General features: G+C 41.9%; 2 long non-coding RNA genes across 3 annotated transcripts; both read left to right on the top strand.

Moving 5' to 3' along the window:
• The first annotated feature begins 3 nt into the window (after positions 1-3).
• On the top strand, positions 4-5,806 carry LOC133154259 (uncharacterized). Of its 2 annotated transcripts, none has more exons than XR_009714448.1 (2): positions 4-3,814; positions 3,918-5,806. It is a non-coding gene; the product is annotated as an uncharacterized LOC133154259 (long non-coding RNA). The 2 variants fall into 2 exon arrangements; XR_009714449.1 differs by having other exon boundaries at positions 3,889-5,806.
• Positions 5,807-7,041: 1,235 nt separating this feature from the next.
• Positions 7,042-10,988, top strand: LOC133154358 (uncharacterized). Its single transcript, XR_009714461.1, has 3 exons — positions 7,042-7,224; positions 7,310-7,371; positions 7,455-10,988. It is a non-coding gene; the product is annotated as an uncharacterized LOC133154358 (long non-coding RNA).
• Positions 10,989-20,387: the final 9,399 nt, after the last annotated feature.

Raw genomic sequence — 20,387 nt, 5'->3', positions numbered from 1 at the left:
TCATCCCTCCAGTTTTCTTATTTCCACTGAATGTTGAATTTCAATGTCAAGTTAATTCAATAGGCGTCAGGAGCGTCAATCTTGCACGCACTCCGACTCCTTCCATAACTTTGTACACGGTGGACATGCAAGCGCGTCAACCGGGACCGGAGCTCCGTTGTCGGTCGTCTACCCGAATAAAGATACCAGATCGGTCACAGTGGAACTCCTGCGGAACGTGGTGCGCCTCACCTGCACGCGAAGTTATTTGTTATTTACGAGATCGATAACACGCCGAGATAGCGTCAAAGCATTAAAAGGCTGATCAAGAAGGACAAGCGTGCGCTATTGGAACAAAGTGCCGCTTCAATTGCCCATTTTTCAAGTTTGTACCACGCACAACCACGGACGATGGGGAAATTCCACTTCAGCACCGGCTTTTGGTAATTCATCAGCGATGCATTATTAATCACGAAAGGATAAGGAAACTCTTTCAATTAAGGTCAGGTAAGCTTGCACTTTAGATAGACTATAATTTATTTCATTTGAGAAAATGGACAACAAAGCGACAGATTTACTATACATCTATTGTAAACAATTAAAGCGATTTAATTATCTTTCGCAACCAGACAAAAAAAGCATTTTAATATCACTAAGATGCAGATCTATATTGATTAAATATAATGTTTTGATTTGTGACGTTTTGGATGTAAGTAAAAAGTAAAGGTTTTGTGTGTGTGGATATGAGTGTGTTATGGTCACATCTAAGATGACGTATTGATGATCAGATTCAGTACTGCGTTTATTATGGCTAAAAGACAACAACGTTACGTTACGTTACGTTAAGGTCACGATCGAGTGCACCCTAGCCCCCATTCACACTCCATCATAAAGAGCATATATTTTGGACTTTTGAACATACACAAATCTTCTTCGAGATCACATTTACTGTTTTATTTTCTATTGGTCACGTGTTAGTGTTATAAGGAGTCAATAATTTGCACTATATATATACGCACACAAAAGTGCGTGCGTGTGTGTGTGTGTGTGTACTCGATGCTTCGTTAGGGCCACATCACTGCCATCGTATCAAATAAGTGCACTATGATTGGAACTCATGAAGAGCATCGAGTAGTTTAAAGAGTCCCATAACGCACACTTGTTGCTGCGCATTATTATGTTACGTCACTTTTTTCCCATGTTTCAACTTTTGGCAACTGAATCCACGTTTTGGAACTAATTTATGTCATATAGGCTACATTTGGATTTTTTAAAATATCTACCCTGACCTGAATTCGTAAATGTTCATTTTTAATGATTAAAATGGTGGATAGAGGCTACAATTAATATCAGAGTTTAGAAATGTTGTTTTTTGCTTAAATATAATTTATTATTATTATTTTCAACTTGCAGTGGGGCTACTTTTTATTTCCTACTGATGTATTATAACTAACGACGGTGTTTAAATAACGTTCCTAACCCCAAGTTCAATTAGATGCAATGTGTATAAAATATCAATTAATATTACACATTTTAAATGGAGTAATTACATATGTAATTTAAGAGGTGCTTTGCAGAAAAGAGAAAGTTTGTGTATCTTCTTTTCACTTAAATCTCATCCTCCAACTGCTTGCTCATTATGGTGTGAAAGGAAAGAGGGGAGGGGGGGGGGATACTTCAAATCGCCTTTTATCCGCTACCTTTTCCCCTTCTCTGTTTCTTCCTGTAAGGATCAGCAAGTTTCAAAAGGCATCATCCAATCGACTGAGTGGAAACTGACCACTGGTCACAAATAGTGCAGCACGGACATTTAACACCACATGCAGCATTTAATAGGCGTCGCCAACACCGGGGGCTGCCTATTAGGAGTGCAACTATCTGTAATAAGCCCAAATACAAATAAATTATGCAAGACTCACGACCCGATCAGTGCATGTCATATCCTTTTTAATCTCATATAAACCGAGTTTGTCTCGAGGCATGACGTTTTTTTTTAATTCTCTATATAGCATCCCTAACTAAAGCGGGGGATGGGGGAATGTAATTGAGGACAATTATAACAACGCTTCTATCAATTAGGTTTGAGGTTGGCTGTAAGTTAGTGGGACAGTCCGTTTACGCTGAGGCCAATCGCTTGATTGTGCACTAACCCTCATATCTTTACAGCCATGCGTGCTAATGACTTCCCAGACTGGCCATGCCCGCTCGTGCGCATGCACGTCACAGCGGTTAGTGCAAACACCGCAAAAGAAAAACACAAACTTTGTCCTGCACTGACACATAAATTGACACGTCAAGGTGGGAAAACAAGTCGAACGTGCAAAAGAACCTAGAAGGGGAAAACGTAGTCGTAATTAATTTGACTCCGTTTATCCTGATCATTCTCGCAGACCCCTAAAAAAAAAAAAAGGCAAATGCGTGGGTGCGTGCCGTGAAGGCATCTCGCCCTCCAAGTAATTTATTTTAAGGGAAGCGGGAGGGCAAAGGTGGAATTCTTAAGAAATTCAACAAGGATAAGGGAGCTTTAGGAATTCTGCACGCAGATTACCTTTCATCCCATCCACATATTAGCCGACAACACACAGTAGAAATATAGCTCCACAAAAAAGGTCCAGATTAGTCCCATGCGTGCACACTGAGGAAGAGCGTCGTAATTTGAAGGAGAAAATGGAACAGTCGGTTATTTGGGAAGTAGGGCGGGGGGATTGTCCAGAGAACACCTAAATGGCAAATAAATGCATGACAACCTAAAAGATCCATTTGAATTGGTGATTGAGTTGAACAATGGGGATGAGACTTCATCAACAATCCTAGTTTTTGCATTGCTGTTGAAAATTCTGCTTACTAACGACATCAAGCTCCCCCCCTCTCATTTACCCACCAAAACCAACACACAGCAGGAGCTTAATTAGAAATGTAGTGTAGCTCAACCATGAGTGTGATGGAGCTCAGACTGATGACAAGTCTTGTTCACGGCACAGAGAAATTGATTATGTTTTTTTTAAACCACACTAGGCGATTACTAACAAAGCAATTGCAGAATATGTGCATGATATCAATACATGTATCAATATTAGCTTACAGTTAAACACTAATGAACTGTCAACATTAATAATAATAATTATAAATAATAATATACTGACAATGATAATCTGGCCCCGTATTTATTTATTTATTTATTTATTTATTTATTTATTTATTTATTTATTCATTCATTATATCCAGACCGCCTCAAAAAGTCACCAAAATATTAGAAACAGCTCTAAGCAGTTTTACTCTAAGCAATAGATTTACTACAATTATTTTATGATGTCAGTGTACAGCGTTATTATTATTGTCAAGGATGAATTTTGGACTGCATTAGCTGGTCCCATGCTTCAGTATTACTTTGACATTTGAGGCAACCAGTGTGTAAAGTTTTCATAAGCGGTTCAAAATTGACGAGATTAGCATTTGAACAAAGAGATGACTGTCCTCCATCTTGTGTCATACAAGATGACAAAGGTGTCCCGGGTGATTTTGTGTGTAGCCTCGGAAAGGTGTGCGGAGGCACGTGTGTAAAAGACAGTGACGTGAAGGTGGTCTGCCTGTGTTTAGTGTCCAAAGCTGGCAGATTGTGACCTTATCAATGTGAAACTCTTAAGATAAATTATTCATAGCACCTGTTTGATGTGTCTGGCCAAAGAATGACAATTTCAAATGCAACTCAACACAAGGGGCTGCTTTATATTTTTGGCCGAGCCAACCAGGTGGGAAGCTGCCGTCAGAACAAACGTTGAATTAAAAATCTATTTTACAGGCTACATGTATCGAAACGACGCGCCGGTGTTTCACAGTAAGTTGAGCTACTTTGTGTGTGAGCATTTTCGGCTAGCCACGCTCCATCGAGCTGCTCAGCTCGCCCTTTAGTTGTGACTGTGTGTTGTGTCTGCTCGCAGGCGGTGAGCAACATGGCTGCCCGGTGTTCTGAAGCACGGCGGGATGTGTCAGTGTGGTGCAAGGACTGACACGGGGGCGAGATGCACTTTATGGCTACCAAGTTAAGCGCTAGTGGCAAAGTGGGTCTGTATTTACACAGCCAGCACATATCACATTTTTGTATTGCATTAAGATGATAAAGCTCATCTTTGATTGACAGTCAAAGACGTTGTCATTTATTAAAATGTTTCTTATTGTGCTTGTTTTGACATAGCTGTTTATAATATGTTTTTTGTTACTCACAAGCACAATAAAAACATCAAATGAACACTCCTCCGACAATGTCAGTCATAATTGAGCGTTATTAATACAATAATGAAAAAATACAACTTATTTTTTCCAGGTTGATTCCATTACGAGTCCTCAAGTCTTGAATAGCCGCCGATACCCACAATAAGTACTGATACTAAGTACGAGTAAAAACAAGGGCCGATAATGTTCAAGGATATTATATATCCCCAAATAGTAATTTTCTAGTCTTCTAATTTCTTGTTCTTTTTTGTAAAAATGGCCACAAGCATATTGGCCAATGTCACGAATACTGATATGTTCAACTAAACTGGTATCTGTAGTGATAGCTGGTATCGGTACTCACACAATTGCTGGTAGTAATGGTGGGCATAGTCGGGATGAGACAACACATTGCACTCGTTTGAGAAAAAATATCAGAATATATTATCTTGCTAAACTAATGGGATGTGCACTTGAGACAGAATCTTGTGAGATTAATGAAGGTGAAACATTCTCACAGCAATCCATGTATGTTTACTTTATCTCTCTGTCTCTCTTGCTCTATTTCTCTATGCCGTCAGCTTTTCTCAGATGTTCCCCGCGACCTTCGACCTCAGAGTCGGGGGGGGGGGTCAAGCCCTGACAAATGGGATGGCCGAGTTCTGACCAGAACCGCCAACATTCCACAACAATCTCGCGTCCTCCTCCACTCCCCTCATATCCGTGATGTGTCACCGGGCACCCCCCCGCCCTTTTAGACTCAACGTCTGCCATGACTTGGGTAAAGTTCTCATTAGACAAACATAGTCGATTGAGTGTGCTGTGGGAATCTTTAAACACATACATTTGGAATTAAGAATTACAACATGAGCTAAAATTTAATTTCCCATAAACATCTCGCTTGTTTAGACAAGGGAACAAAAAACATCTAGCCAATATTACGACCTCGTGTGTGTGTGAGAGAGAGAGAGAAAAGCTTGTCAGTGGTGTCAAGGATGAGAAATGTTGCAGTGTGCTTTTTACACACACTGCTGGCTCTAGCATTTCCGGCAACATTTCTCACTCTGCCTCCCTCACACCATCCACTCTGCTGCAATATCCCCACGTTTTTCTATCCTTTCACATCACCCCCCCCCCTTCCTCTCCACCCCCGTCCACTTCCCTCCCCCCTCTCTTTCTTTCTTCTGGCCATTCTGTCTCCTTTTACTACTCACGTCTCCTGCCCCAACCTCACCCAATGTCAACCTCTCTTTTATTCCACCTCTCATTCAGTCACTTCTCCTCTCTCCCTCTGGTCATCTTCCTCCTCGTTATATTCTGGGATCTTCAAACACCTGCAACTGTTTAAAAGGGTATAAGGAATGTCGTTCTGTACGGGGAAGCTAGTTAAGGTAAGTGGCACGTCCTAATGATGGGGCAAATAATGATTGTGTTTGTTTACGAACGTTCCTTATAGTATGACCCCGGCTTCCTAAATGTCAACCGTCTTCCCCTCCGAGCTCAGCGCACAGCTATAAAAACACAAAAAAGTCATTGTGGATGCGAGTCAGTAAAAGAAGCTTCTGTAATAATATACAGTGGTTGCACCACAAGCCAAATAAAAATATCAATCTCATAATGTGAGTTTGTTCTTTTTGCACTGTCTGAATTGTGCGATGGTTTCCTATCTGCTGCTCCGAGGATCTCGGCCTGGTCGGGAATGTTTCTTCAAAGGCTTCCTGATGGATGCGAGATCTAATGTGGCGAGCAACGGTGCAGGGTATGGGTAGTCGACTCTCTATTAAAATGATAGATGTCCGAAGAATTTTTTGGCCGTCTCTGTTGTGAGATCCTTGTAACATCTGGATATTGCTGTAAATCAGGAATGCAAAAGACTCCATATTTGAAATGACTTTCACGTAGTAGTAGATGCCGCCACAGGGGCTTGTGAATTTTTTTCAGCGGTCCATCTTAAGCGCAGGTTTCCCCAATGCAGGAGTGCTTCTTTGTTGTTCCTCAGATCCCAAAATCTGTGAAGGGAAACAAAATAACCAATAAAGTTTTGACTGATCTGATTTATACAATGTAGATACCGTATTTTCCGGTATAAAAACAATATCGTATTTTTCGGACTATAAAGTGCATTTAAAGTTTTTTTAATTTCTTCCAAAATGGTTACGTATGAATTAAAGTTGAAAGTCTGACTCACGTGCTGAACGAGTTTCTCTTAATGGACAAAATTGCACTTTACAAACTGGTGCGTCAATAGAAAACCCAGTGTGCCCTATAGTACATGGAAAATTCCAAAAATAGACTTGCTAATTCCACCTTTTAATCTGACATGATTTATCGTTCAAAAATACAGTCATCTTAACTGTGTGACTAGAACTTGACTCAAATTAAGATGAATTTACAGTTGAAAGAAAAATGCAGCTCGGAACCAAAATATTAGTACTCCATTGTCATCCTCCATTTACTTGTTCCTCTTATTAAACATTCCTCCTGGTATGATGTCATACTATTTACATCGCTGATGCAGCTACTGGGACAAAGTTGTGGGAACACAAACTAGATCAAGGTTTACCATTCCAAACAGTGCGGTACCATGAAATGAATGCCACACCGCTCGGATTTGCACTGTTGGCCATTTGCGGTCAGTTTCCTGCACGCGTGTCCAATGTAAATAAATGACTCGGCTCTGACAGCTCAAAGTTGAAGCCGGAAGTGAGCGGCGGACAAACGAGGAGATAGGCGTGAAGGCAAATGTCCGAGTTATAGCCGTGACGCCATTAGCAGATTCTGTTTCTGTCCCTCCCTCTCCCCCTCCGCCTCCAGCTCTCCGTGTCCGCAGGCAGCTGAAAGATGTTTAAAAAAAAAAAAGTCCTCAAAGCTCCTTGATTCCTTGCCACCACCCACGGTTACGGCTATGTTTTGGAGTGTGGATGTCTGCCCTCGTCCCGCAGGGCATCGGCCCCACTTCACTCCACCCCGAGTACCCAGCCCCCTTCTTTTCCCGACCCCCGGTGCCTCCATCCTTCTGCCTCACTCACTGATTCAGTGCGTAAAAGCGCCCCCTGAATGATGGATTACTGTGTCACCGCAGCCTGCGAAGGATTAATTTGTTTCATTGATTTCTCTTTAGGCAGAATGCCAGCGTCTGCCGTTTCCCACCTTTTCCTCCAAGACTCGCAGCTGTAATAGACGGTAATGGCCTAAGACAAATCAACCCATTTTTTGTAAAAATAGCAGCAAATAACCAGGCTGTACTCTACTCACGCACACGTAAGGCGTGGCGGGATGGCGCTCCGAAGGTTCTGTCGACCACCCCATCTGGCGATGATTGCTCACTGCTGCCGAATCAGAGGAGACCTTCCTCCCATAAGTCTGCCGTACTTACACATTGCTCTCAGGTCTTACAATGGATTGGTAATGACAGCACTGTCTGGGATGGGCAGGAACCGCTAACTGTTAACCACCGTGATCTACGGTAAGGCCTTAAAACCGGTGCGTTGACGCTGAAGGATATTTTTTTCCCTGGTTTAATGCTTCATGTTAGTTATACGTGTTAAGCAGCAAGTCATTTCTAAACAAATCAGTGATGTCACGGCTCACGACAAAGCAAGCTTACAATTTCCTGACATCTGCTGATTTAACGCAGCCATAATGGTTGCTACATCTTTACTAGCCTGTCAAGACTTTGAACGATGGGAAACCCAAACTGCCGGTAACATTAAGCACACCACTACAGGCTAACTGTCCTCAAATGCTTTCCAATCCCAAGGAGATTTATGAGCGAGACCAGATCCATTAATCCATTGTCGATTTGCTGTGGTTTCCCTGCGGGGAGTTTTGGTATCAGATATCATAGCAGATGATTGTAAAGCGGGGTACAATGGGAACACCGTGACTCTTGTTAAACCAGGATGGATACTGTAGAAGTACAAAATGGAGCAGACTGAACTTGTAATCGTTCGATTAAAATTGTTGCGTGGCCGTCAAATATGATATATCATGTATCCCGTGACAACAACAACAAATATTCCCTGATAAAAAACATTCTCACAGATATTAGGAGTTGATATCAGACTTCACCTGGGAATGATTTAACTGGGAATGCTGATATCCAAATCGTTCAACATGGGTGATAATGACCTCTGCTGCAGGACAATCTCACCAGCTCCTTGCAATCAATGGCAGCAGTGTCTACAAAGCTTTAGGTTATGCTTGGGGACAGACAACTGGTCACCTGGTGCTCCACTAGATCCCCGTGCTAAGCTGGCTCCTCACGGGTAAAAAGTCCATAAAGCCTCCTCATGTCTGCCACCAACAGGTCTTACAAATTCCACTCCGAGAAGCTGGATTAAGTGATCTCCCCGTCATACTTTTTCCCAAGTTCTCATTCTGTGCACCTCTCGATTCGCTTCATATCTTCAAACCTTGGCTTGCTCTCCTGAAGTGCTTGTTCAACCAAGGATGCGTCAATCCTCAGAGGTCCTTAGGTTCTTAAGCAGTTCCAGAAAAGGTTAGTTGGCAGATAATTGTCCAGCTGTGGTTGGGCCTTATCTTAATTGTGGGTGCTTCAGTGCATGCTTTACTCCTTCTGATGAAGAGAAATAATAATACTGCGCTCCAAATGGTCTGTAAAATAAAATACACAAGACGTCCGTGTGTTTTACTTCAGAATTGTACTTCAAACGTGATTTCAGATGTCAGTATCAAGGAACCGCTAGCCAAATATTAACGTTTCCGTATTGGTCAATCCTCCAGGCTGCAGTATTGGTACAGGTATCGGATATAAAATGGCCTTCCCTGTTTTTACAAAATGCCTTTCCATGTATCAGTGTTTTGCTCAATATGTGTTTTGCCTATTGATCCTACACATGCAAAGTGCAAAAAGCAACGGTGACCCCGCCGTGTTCAAAACCAAATGGTCATTCTGAATCTATACTTCAATTAGCTATCTGATCACATACATATATCCACGTCAATAGGAGGCTTTAGGGGAGTTAGTGTTTGCATTGCCCCAGTCAAAGGTTGTGACTGACCAATAAAATATTTCCAGACCGCCATCGATAATGCTGACATGCAGACTAATACAGTATGGGATTGCAGGTGGGGGGAGGAAGTCTGTTGTGTGGCTCCGAGCAGGATGGATGAACATAAGGCCAGGAGGTTACCGGGCAGACTTCAGCCCCCCCCTTCCTGCAACCTCTACCCGCTCGTATGTGCGTTTGATAGCGACGGGGGCAATTATAAAGGTATATTTCAGACGGGTCAAATGGGAGAGGGCAAAGTGCGGAACCTTTCAAGCACTGGCTGGAGTCAAAGGTTAGCAAGGACACGGGGCAACATGGAGCGCCGCTGGCCTGGGGGTAATGGAATCACACCAATAAAGACATAGACTAATGAGACATGGAGAAAGGAAATTTCTCATTTATTTGATATTTTTAATGACATCGTTTTGTGTTGTAAGCATTTTGCTTCACAGCCTTTGAATATGAATAGCCCAGGGTCAAGGAAGGTCAGGGTATGCATTTAGCACCAGCGACCAATGCCAAATGTAAAGGTCAAAGTGGAATTACCTGACTCTGAGCCATCCAACATTTGCTCATCCACATTTTGTATGCATCCCATTGGCAGTGATTTATGGAGGGAGATAAGCGTAGGGATGGGAAGAAAACACTGTCCTGCTCCTATGCCGTCAGCCTGGGTAAATACCCTCCTCACTCATATCAATCACCGTGTCACAGCGAATCGCCAGCGTAGGCTTCCTGTTCAGATTAAAAACGTTCCTTCTTTTTTTTCTTGCTCTGCTTCCTCGCTCAAGCTCAGGGGAGCACACTGGCTGTATTGTTCCATATTAGCATTTCAAACAGCTGCGCTACAAAAGTAGTTATATGTTGAAAGTCAGCAGTCTGCTTTTAGTAATGTGCCATGCACCATGAATGGATTCCATACTCTATCAATCATGCGCTATCCGAGCTAGCATTCAATTAATCATGAAAATACTGAGGAAATAGTGGAGTGGAATTAAACTACTATGAATTTTGTATCCGAGAAGTTGTATTGATTCTGATGTGTACTGAGACTTCTCAGAAGAAAGCAACACTGTTTATTCCATCATAGTACATCAAATGCACGTTTATTCGCACTAGCAGATCTCAACATTTTTGGCATTCGCTGCTTCAGCATCAGTTTTCTAACTTGACCCTCAGTTCAGAAAATATGCCAGATTTTCTGATCAAACAAATCGCTCCCGATTACAATCAATTTCTTTACCAAGTTGAAGCCAGACAGGCCGTCCAGCATTTTTGCACAAGTAGCCTCTCTTTGGGGGTCTTGACGGGGCCAGCGATTTAACTGTATGTTCCGGCTTTTAGAGTTTCGCAGGCCCCTTGAACATGAACGTTTCCCATGTCCCTTTGACCAACTCAAATGTGAAAAACAGCCGTCAGTGGCGCACCATAGGCTTTTTTACCCCCAAGTGGTTCTGAATCGAGCCGAAAACCCCAAAAAGAAAACATTCTCTTGCAACGCTTGCCAAAATGGAAACACGGTCTAATCTACTGCTTTTTAACCCAAAGCATATCGGGCCTGTTTTCCTTACCTTCAACAGTAATAAATTCTTTCTCCTCGCATGGTATGTTTTCCCACTGCGAGATCAAAAGGTGATAATGCACCGCAACAAGGAACTAGTATACGTACATTTGCCGATGATTTCCTTTTGGTTTGTGTTTCAAGAGCGACCGCGGCAGCCAAAACTTTGGGTGTTTCTTCAGGGAATGTTTGTCGATTGTTACAAGACTAGGAATGAAATGTATAGAAACATTGAAAATACACTGTGGAATTATGAAAATACTGACTAATAAAACCAAAATGTTGTAACGACAATAAAACAGTTGGGCAGTATTTGGCAGTATTTGCCATTTTGTGCCAGAAAGAAGGCACATCGCATTACATCGGAAAATATTGGAGTACCGTATTTTCCGGACTATAAGGCGCACCTAAAAACCTAAAATTTTCTCAAAAGCTGACAGTGCGCCTTATAGTCCGGTGCGCCTTATATATGGACCAAATTCCTAAATTGAAACTGGCCCGAAGCATTGTGTCATGAAATCAATCATAAGTGGCCCGCTGAAGACTATGAATCATGAATCAAAAAGACTATGGATCATTATTTTGTGATTAGAAAGTCATTTGTTGCATCTGAAGTTGAAATAAAAAAGATAAAATGGAGAATGTTTTGATTTGGATTAAAAATCTGACATGATGCATTAATGGTGCGCCTTATAGTCCGGTGCGCCTTATATAAGGACAAAGTTTTAAAATGGGCCATTCATTGAAGGTGCGCCTTATAGTCCGGTGCGCCTTATAGTCCGGAAAATACGGTACATCGGAATATGATTCCTTGCAAATATATTACCACTGCCGGGCAGAACGAAAGTCCAAATCAAATCACATGTTTATTTTGTTCGATTAATCTCTATCTTTTCACCACACTGAAAGTTTCAGCGTTGATCATCCGGCGAGCCGAGCCGTTCGGCTCCCTGGGCTGCAACACATGAAAAACACGCTTCACGTAGAGCAAAGCTTCCATTCCTATGTCTCACATTCGTCTCTATTTGGCCTTCACTGCAGGGCATTTGAACCACATCAGAATCTATTACCAGCATGCAGATCCGGCTCTGCCTGACAATACAAATCACGATAAGATGGTCACTGACTCCATAAACAGCCAAGCTTATATATCGCAACGTATGAGCTGGGCCGGGAAGCACTTGTCATCCCTTGCAATCATCTATTTATATGGCTGGAGCACAGATATGAATATGATTATACTTCTGTCTGTCTTTTAACCTGTGACTAATACCGCCGTGTTCAAGCAACAGATAGAAATGATACAAGTGCTTGTGCGTGTTTATCAATCACTTTGCGGTCGGAGTTCCAACGCAGCTGCTTGCGAGGGGAGATTTATGCTGCCATGCATCAAATCATCAGACCTATCCAATAAAATATGATTTCATCAATCGGCTTGATCAATAACAAGAATGTGTAATTATTACAGAGATCAATAAAAATGTCACGGCAAAGGCTACGTGGGTGGAGGTGGGCGGTTGTCGTGGCGAAGAATTGGACCCAGCATGTCGGGTCAAGATTTTGAAGAGGGAAAAGCAACTTTCGCCTGTCAGAGAAAGTCGCCGACATATTTTTGGCACAGTTCTTACACGTCCTGACGCAAGCCAATCCTTTCTGTGGGCGGGCTGAGTACCAGAATCTGAGCCCAGATGCCCAATGTCACAGGTTCTACCCACTCAGCCATCAATGCATTCTAAAAATGTTCCATTAAATTCAGTTCCGCTTCAAAATTGTGACCGGTTTCAGCCAAAATAACCAACCCAAACTCGAATAAAAGTGCTTAACATCCGAAGCGATCAAATAAGGAAAACAACCAAGCGTACATTTATCGTGAATTTAGCGGGAAACATAAATTTGAAAAAGTTGTCCGATTTACAAAAAAGCAATCCATTTTAACGGCCAATTACAAGTGCAGAGTGTGTGTAAAGATCATCATCCTCACTCAATTGTATTTTCTTGCACCTCTGCAGACATTACAGATTATAAATGATTGAGGCGTGGATGGCTGTCTCTACTCCGGTGAGGATCATTTGTCCCGAAGCAAGGCAATCCCAAAATGGAGAGAAGAATGTCAAAAAAAAATTGCATTCGACTCTCGTGCAGTCACTCACATGTACAGTAGAGCAGAGCGTACCAACGGGAGAGAGAGAGAGACCAATGAGGCAGTTTATATCGGGATTTTGTCTCGGCCTCCTGGGAGAGAGGGGTCTGCCAATAACACTTAAGAGACAGAGCAGGAAAAGTAAGTGCTTTTATTACAGCTCATCACTCATGTAATTTCTGGCAGCATTTGTGATTACAGATCAAGTGATTGACTAACTACACATTTGGCAGCTGAGTTATGAAGCGGCTTGCCTACCGTTGCAGCCCGGGCAGACTGTACGCGTCAGCTGTAACTCATCCCGCATCCCGGGGTGCTAAATCAAAGCGTGCACCGCGGTCGGAAGAGTTAAATAATAACTCGGACTTTATTGTACATCTGTCAGAAATTAAACCACGGATTGGGCCTCATGTTGTACGGTATGGGGTGAAAAATGGCGGCTGGAGGGAGGGGGAGGGATCAATAGGGGCTGCCGCCGTGGGGGTATTGATGGATGACAGGTAAGTGTGTGTGTGCGCGCAAGGGGTTGGTTGGAATCACCCCGAGGTTAAGTTTAGAGCACAGCTCAGGGTGTTTAATCGACAGTTCTCACCTTGAATCGATTGGAAAGGAGGCTGCGACCTATACTGACTCGCACACACCAAAACAAACTGTGAGACAGTGAGGGAAATTGCCTCAGAATTATGTACTCTTGACAACTCGGACTAGCTAGAGCGCTTATTGTAATCGTTCACAAAGAATAAACCATTTGACTTTGTAAATTTTGTAACCTGACAACATCAATAGATTGAATATAGCAGAAATGCACGTATAAATGATGCCCATTGAAATGCATTTTGGGGAAATATTTTTTTAATATACACTACCGTTCAAAGGTTTGGGGTCACGAAATTGTTTGGGTGACCCCAAACTTTTGAACGGTAGTGTATATATTTATTTAGATAATTATTTATAGATTATATATATATATAATCTTCTGTGTAAAAAATCTTATAATATATATGTATACTTATATTCATAGATTATATCTAATCTTATACAAATATAAGATATCATTTATAATATTTCATTCATAATATTTTATTATAGTAATATTTACACTACCGTTCAAAAGTTTGGGGTCACCCAAACAATTTTGTGACCCCAAACGTTTGAACGGTAGTGTATATACATATAAAATCAACCCCCCATTTTTTTTTTTTTATTAAAAATACTGATAAATATTCAACAGTATATTTTCCCCAAAACTGTGGGGAAACAGGGGACATTTTTTTTCTAATTGAAAAATTGTAAATGACTGAATGATTCATCAAACGAGTGAATAAAACTGACTACAGACTTGGGAAGAACAAGTTGGAAGACATGACAAACTTATTTGTCGCACTAAAGTCAATAAAGCGACAGGATTTAAGACTTTGAACAACGATAAACTATTTGTAAAATGGCACTTGCGGGAACCATCTAATGTTCATTCTACAACTGAGACAACAATGAAGACACCAATTGCCCACAAAATAAGTTCCGATCCGTCATATTCAGCTTTGAGCAGAATATGGAGTGCAAGCTCAAATAAAAGACTATCAGAGACAAATGATATACACCTACAACAAAGGTCAAATTAAATGAATTGAGAGATGGTTTTAATGAACATAATTCAAAAAAGACGTCTGAGTCGAGCAATCCTAATGAAAACTTCATTTTCAATGCTGCACAATTCCAAGGATTTTTTTCTTTTTTTTGTAATGATCCAACATCCTCATCACATTCACTCTTATCCCTGAAACAAATCAATTTCCTGACATTGAGCAGAGCCGTAGTAACATGAACATGTGATTCCTGCCACGGAGATGCGTAGCCTTGAAAGCACTCCACCGTGAAATGTCTTACAACGGGCCAAGATCTGGAGGGGGTCTGGGATTGGGCCGCCTTGCTTATGTTTTTAATAAACAACATACTGGAAGCGTTATGTTGTCATCAGCGCCGGACGAAATCAGTCATCTGGAGTGTGGTCAGTTTAACACTCGGCGACTTTGGGATGAGGTCAAAGGTCATGAGTGATGACTGGGACGGTGGTCATAAGCATTTGCCACATCAGCGGGAAGTGGGCTGGAGTGTTTTATGGTGTGACTGTCCTCATTTTGAGCCCAATTAGCACATCATCTGAGACTTGCTTCTGTATTGGCGGCGCTGGATTTTTTTTTTTTTTTTTTAGAACGTATAGCTCGATTTCAAGTCGCACATACTGTGAAGCTTCAAAGTTAAAAGATGATATTTTTTCCAGACTCACTACTGGATGGCTGCCCACGCTGAATCTGGTTCTGTTCAGGTTTTTTTTTTTCTTTGTTAGAAGAGGTTGTCCTCGCCACAGTGGATCAATGATTGCCCACGAGGGGAAAGGTTTTTATAAAAAAAAAAAAAGTCAGCTCTACACAATAAACGCCCTTCATTATGTTTTGGCAATGTTTGAAAATTCAACTAAACCAGACTCACCGATGTCTTTGAGCCGTTGCGTGAAATGGGCGGAGCTTGAGGTAGAGCTGGCGAAACAAAGTCCAACTGGAATCACCACACTGTAAAGTGGATATTTCAAACCGGGCCGTAATCTCAGATGTGGACCGTGACAAGAGCACCCGTTCTCATCCGCAGAACCCGCACGTCTCCCAGGAGGTCTCCGTTTGCATCGGAGCATGGGACTCATGACAACTTGGGACAAATTTGGGTTATGGCTTCCAGATTTTTCCTGAAGAGACAAAGACATACAGTACGGAGAAAATGAATAAATCAACATGACAGCAGACTTCATAGCGCAGTAGAATTTTCTGGATTTAGATGAAAACAGTCACTTACTATAATAGCGAACATTCTAACCATCTCAGTGGGATATCTTTACGATGATACTGTAAATAATCTTGATCTGCAAAACCGACTGTGGCCGGATTTGGGCTATTATGTCTTCTCGTGTTACTTTGAGCTCCTCAAATCTTCTTGTGGTGGCGTAGTGAAGTCATTCCTTAAGCCTGCCAAATAGTTCATAGATTGCTGCTTATTTAATCCTATCAAAGTGATTGAATACTGCCTCTAGGTGTACACAATCACTTTTAAAAAGACGAGAGGGGAAGGGTGATTCCCGTTTCTTTAAAGTGTCACAATTTGAGAAGTTATCTATTTAGTAGAATCTCGCTAAGTGGTGTGTTGAAGAAATATTGCTATTTAAGATGCCTTCATTACTGCACAGTAAAATTCTAATTGGTCTTATTAAGGAGCTTAACTCTAATAGCAGCTGTCGGCAATGTGAGTGTCGAAGTTCTTTTTTCCTCGCCCCCCGTTTGTGACTCATCAGCTTTCTTGCAGAACATATGAATAATGTCAACGAGGGAGAAGCACTGACATCAGTTTGTTTTCGGAAAAAACACCCAATTTTGTGCGTCGGCGGAGCATCCAAAAACTGAAGCGGCAGCATGTAACACGTTTCACCCAAAAAAAAAAACAGTACAGAGACAAAAGAAAAAAAGTTCATGGAATGGCGTAGCGATAATTGACCCCATTTAAAAAATCTTGATACTAATTAGCGGGCTTTGGGCGTAAATAATTTAAGCACTGTCTCTGGAACACACAAATAATGTTATCATCACGCACATGAATTTGCATATTTTTGCACGAGCACCATCTCAATCAATAAGCATGCATGCTCGAGCTGTTCTGGAAACAGACTTGCTAATAAAGCCGCCGCCGCCGCTGTGTGAAAGTAGAACAGAAATACAGACTGGCCCATTTCTGCCGTTGCTCCACCCTCCCCTCCACTCATCCCCTCACTTGTTCTTCACCTTCTCCAAATCATTTGTTTTATTAATGCTTCCTTGTCTTTCTCTTTTGTCTCAATGAGTTAAATCACAAGCTCTAATTTACAGCTACAGGCAAACACACTCGCGCCGCAGACGAGCCCGCTGATGAGGATGACTGAAAACATACGGCGTGTGTGAAATTCTAAATGTCTGTTAAGTGTCCTTTTTTTTCTTTTTTATCCGTGGTTATTTACATAAGAAAATGACAACGTGTGCATAAGAATGAGAAAGGAAAAAAAAAAAAAAGGATGCGCACTGGAGCAGAGGCGAAGCGAGACAGAAGGAGACGGGCGGAGAGAGTAAATCCAGTGACACTGAAGAGGGGAGCACTCAGGTGTGGTGAGAGGATTATACAAAACCCTGAGTATAAATGACAGTAAACACCTGAATGACAGAGAGACGAGGGGGGCGGGAGCTTGGGTGAGCGCTGCAGTTTAGAGGTCCTTGAAGAGAACATCAGCAACACTTTGATGCATTAAAGGTTAGACTGGAGTGTCAGAAAAGTTCCAGGACTAGCATGGCCATCATCCACATTTTGAAACGGGTCCTTGATGGACCGCTGGAGATTGGGGAAAGAGAAAAAAACCTAAACGAGACAAGTCATGCTCTCGCATGATGATGTTATTTTTGGCCAGGAACTGTCAGATGCTCAGAGTATGGTAAAGCAGCTACAAGTTGGCGTTCCGCAACCGTCGCTTCTTCTCACGCAATGAGCGAAGCAAAGCCCGCAGATGTCTGATCTGGCCTGGCACATATTAAAAGAAAGTTCACTTTTTTCTTTTCGTATGTTTGATGTTATTTATGCATGGAGGGTCACTAATATGTATTGGGAAGATCTTTACTTATCTCTCATAAACTAAATCTGAGTCATACCTCAACAGGACTAAAGAAAGACCAACCAACCAATAGAAAATGTGATTATTTTGAATCTTTTGTATCGTAATGTACAGTACCGTAATTTTCGGACTATAAGTCGCGTTTTTTTTTCATAGTTTGGGTGGGGGGGCGACTTATACTCAGGAGCGACTTATATACATGTATATGTTTTTTTTCACTTTTTTGGGCATTTTATGGCTGGTGCGACTTATACTCCGGTGCGACTAGTCCGAAAATTACGGTACTTAGAAAAAGAGATATCGCCATAGGGGTTAATTCCCATCCCTCAAGGGGAAATTTTTCCACGCGGTAAAAAGGGCACTCATAATAGTGCAATACGAGTATTTTTGTGAGGGAATGGAGCATTCAGAGACAGTTCTTGAGCAAACGTGAGGCATAGCAAAGTGTATTTCATGCCGCATTGTCAACACGATCCAGCTATTCCTCGCATGGTAATTTTTTTGTGCACCATTAGCGGCGCTGCCAACACATTTGCCCCTGACGGGACGCTCAAACGCGCTTTTAACCTTTTGGCTTGGGGTTAAATTCCAAAGAGAGCGGAGCGTGTTGCATCCGAAATGTGCTCTTAGTTAAATCCCTCACCTCTGGAGCCATATCACTGTACATCGCTGACTCTACATGAAGCATGACCCTGTTTCCCCTCCAAGCGCGACCCCCCTCCCTCACAGCCTTGGAAGATCGAGGAGCACAGGGGGAAAGGCATGCCAAGGCAGAAGACACTTTTAAGCAAAGATTAAAGGTTTTCCTTTTTAATCAGTCATTTGGCAGCAATGTTAGCATTTCACCCTAGCGTGGCTACGGATCAATTTTTAATGCCGCGGTGCAGCGAGCAGACAGGGTGATTGGCAGAGCGAGGAGCTATTTACAAAGGCTCTATTTACAATTTTTCCATAGAAATACACTGAGGGCACAATTGACATCTCTCACCGAATATCAAATGAGCTCCTTCCCCGTACTCCCGTCGTCGCGAGGCATGACCTCAGCCGTTCCCCCGATGATCAGCGCTTCATGCGCAGGCGTGCGTGTTTACTCGCATGTCTCATAAGGCGGAATAATAAAGGCTCGACACCTCTTCTTCACTTGCATTGTGTTATACTTTAGTGTTGCATTGCCAAGAGCTGGGTAACTAGGTCAATCAAGTCTGGCATAAACAAATAAGGAGAATATACCCAGTGGGGTCTGCTAATGACAAAAATGTTTGGATTTTATCACTCTATTAATGTTTCTACGGTATGAAAGGTCAACACGGTACTATAGTTGGACATTTTGGGGAGAATATTCCTTTTAAATTAATATATCGTGAAGGCTCAGGAAATCAGGAGAGAAGTCAGAATTCAGCAAGGGGTGCTTCAAAACAAGGTTTAAAACAAACAAAGGTGAATAAGAATTCAAAGTTTAGAAAGAAAACAAGTTATGGTTAACTGTTTGACTCCATATGGGAATGAGGTATGTTTAATTACAACATAGCCAGTACATTAAAACAAATTTGTGAACACAATTTGAGGGAATGGCGCTTTTTTTTTTTTTTTTTTTATCTCTGGGTTCAGCCAAAACAAGTGTTGCTTTTAAATTTTTATTCAGTGTACTGTCCATTACCACCACACCATCGTGTTTCCGTCCATTTACTCCAAGCCAATCTAACCAATATTTTGAGGTGAAAATGATAACCTTGATAAATGTGCTCTGCATTCTGTAGTGGAAGCTGGCTCAATAAGCCAAAAATTGTTTTATGACATAGAATATTGACTCTGTGCTTCCAGAGGCAAACGCCAAACATCCGTTTCAAGGGCAGAACATTTTACACACAAAAAAGTCCAGATGATTGAGACCTTCAGCACCTCACAAGTTCATGTTTGTATAGACCCGACACTGATTTTCCTCCACGAATCCAACCTTGGACTCCTCCGTCTCTCTGTCAATCCATCCAGCCATTCATCAATCCATTCACTCACACAGTCAACCAGCCCTCGAGCTGACCGACACACACAGCATTGATCCAGTGATTGACCCCGCGCTGGCGGATCAATACGCTCTTAAATGGCATCATTGTAAGCGCTTAGGCACAATAGGCGGACGTTGTTTGCGCAGTTCATTTCCAAGGAAGAAAGGTTATTTCGGGCTCTCACTCGAGTCAGCGCTGGATTCTACTTGTACATGACTGCAGTGGTTAAAGTTTTTTTTATTTGAGCTCAAGGTTTTCTGTGCAGTGCTCGCTAGCAATTTGTACAAATTACCGTAATTTCCGGGCTATAAGGCGCAGTAGCTAAAATCCGGGGAAAATACCGTTTTCGTCATATATAAGCCGCACTGGACTATAAGTCGCAGGTGTTTTAATGTTTAATTTCCATATATAAGAGAATAAGCACAAATCATACAATATCATAATAATCATTAAAAATCCATAGATAAACCACACTTGATTATAAACCGCAGGGTTAAAAGCTTGCGCAAAAAGTAGCGGCTTATATTCAGGAGAACCCGATACGTGCTAGTACACTAAAAATAGCACGGCAGACATTTCACAGAAATGATTCCAATCATTTTCGCAAATGTATATCATACTAAAAGAATGAACTTGAAGGAAACTTGCAGAGGCTAATGTTCAGTGGCACCATTTTTGTCTGTGTGCATATAGAAACCTTTTTGGGTAGAAGCTGAGTCCAACATATTGGCATTAAATGACTGGAACTCTGACAAGCCTCGGAGCTCTGTCACTGCGGTTCACAGGTCTTGTTAGCCAAGGT

The sequence above is a fragment of the Syngnathus typhle genome, linkage group LG5 (genome assembly GCF_033458585.1).
Source record: "Syngnathus typhle isolate RoL2023-S1 ecotype Sweden linkage group LG5, RoL_Styp_1.0, whole genome shotgun sequence".
Lineage (NCBI taxonomy): Eukaryota > Metazoa > Chordata > Actinopteri > Syngnathiformes > Syngnathidae > Syngnathus > Syngnathus typhle.
This window is presented reverse-complemented; position numbering and strand designations above follow the sequence as displayed.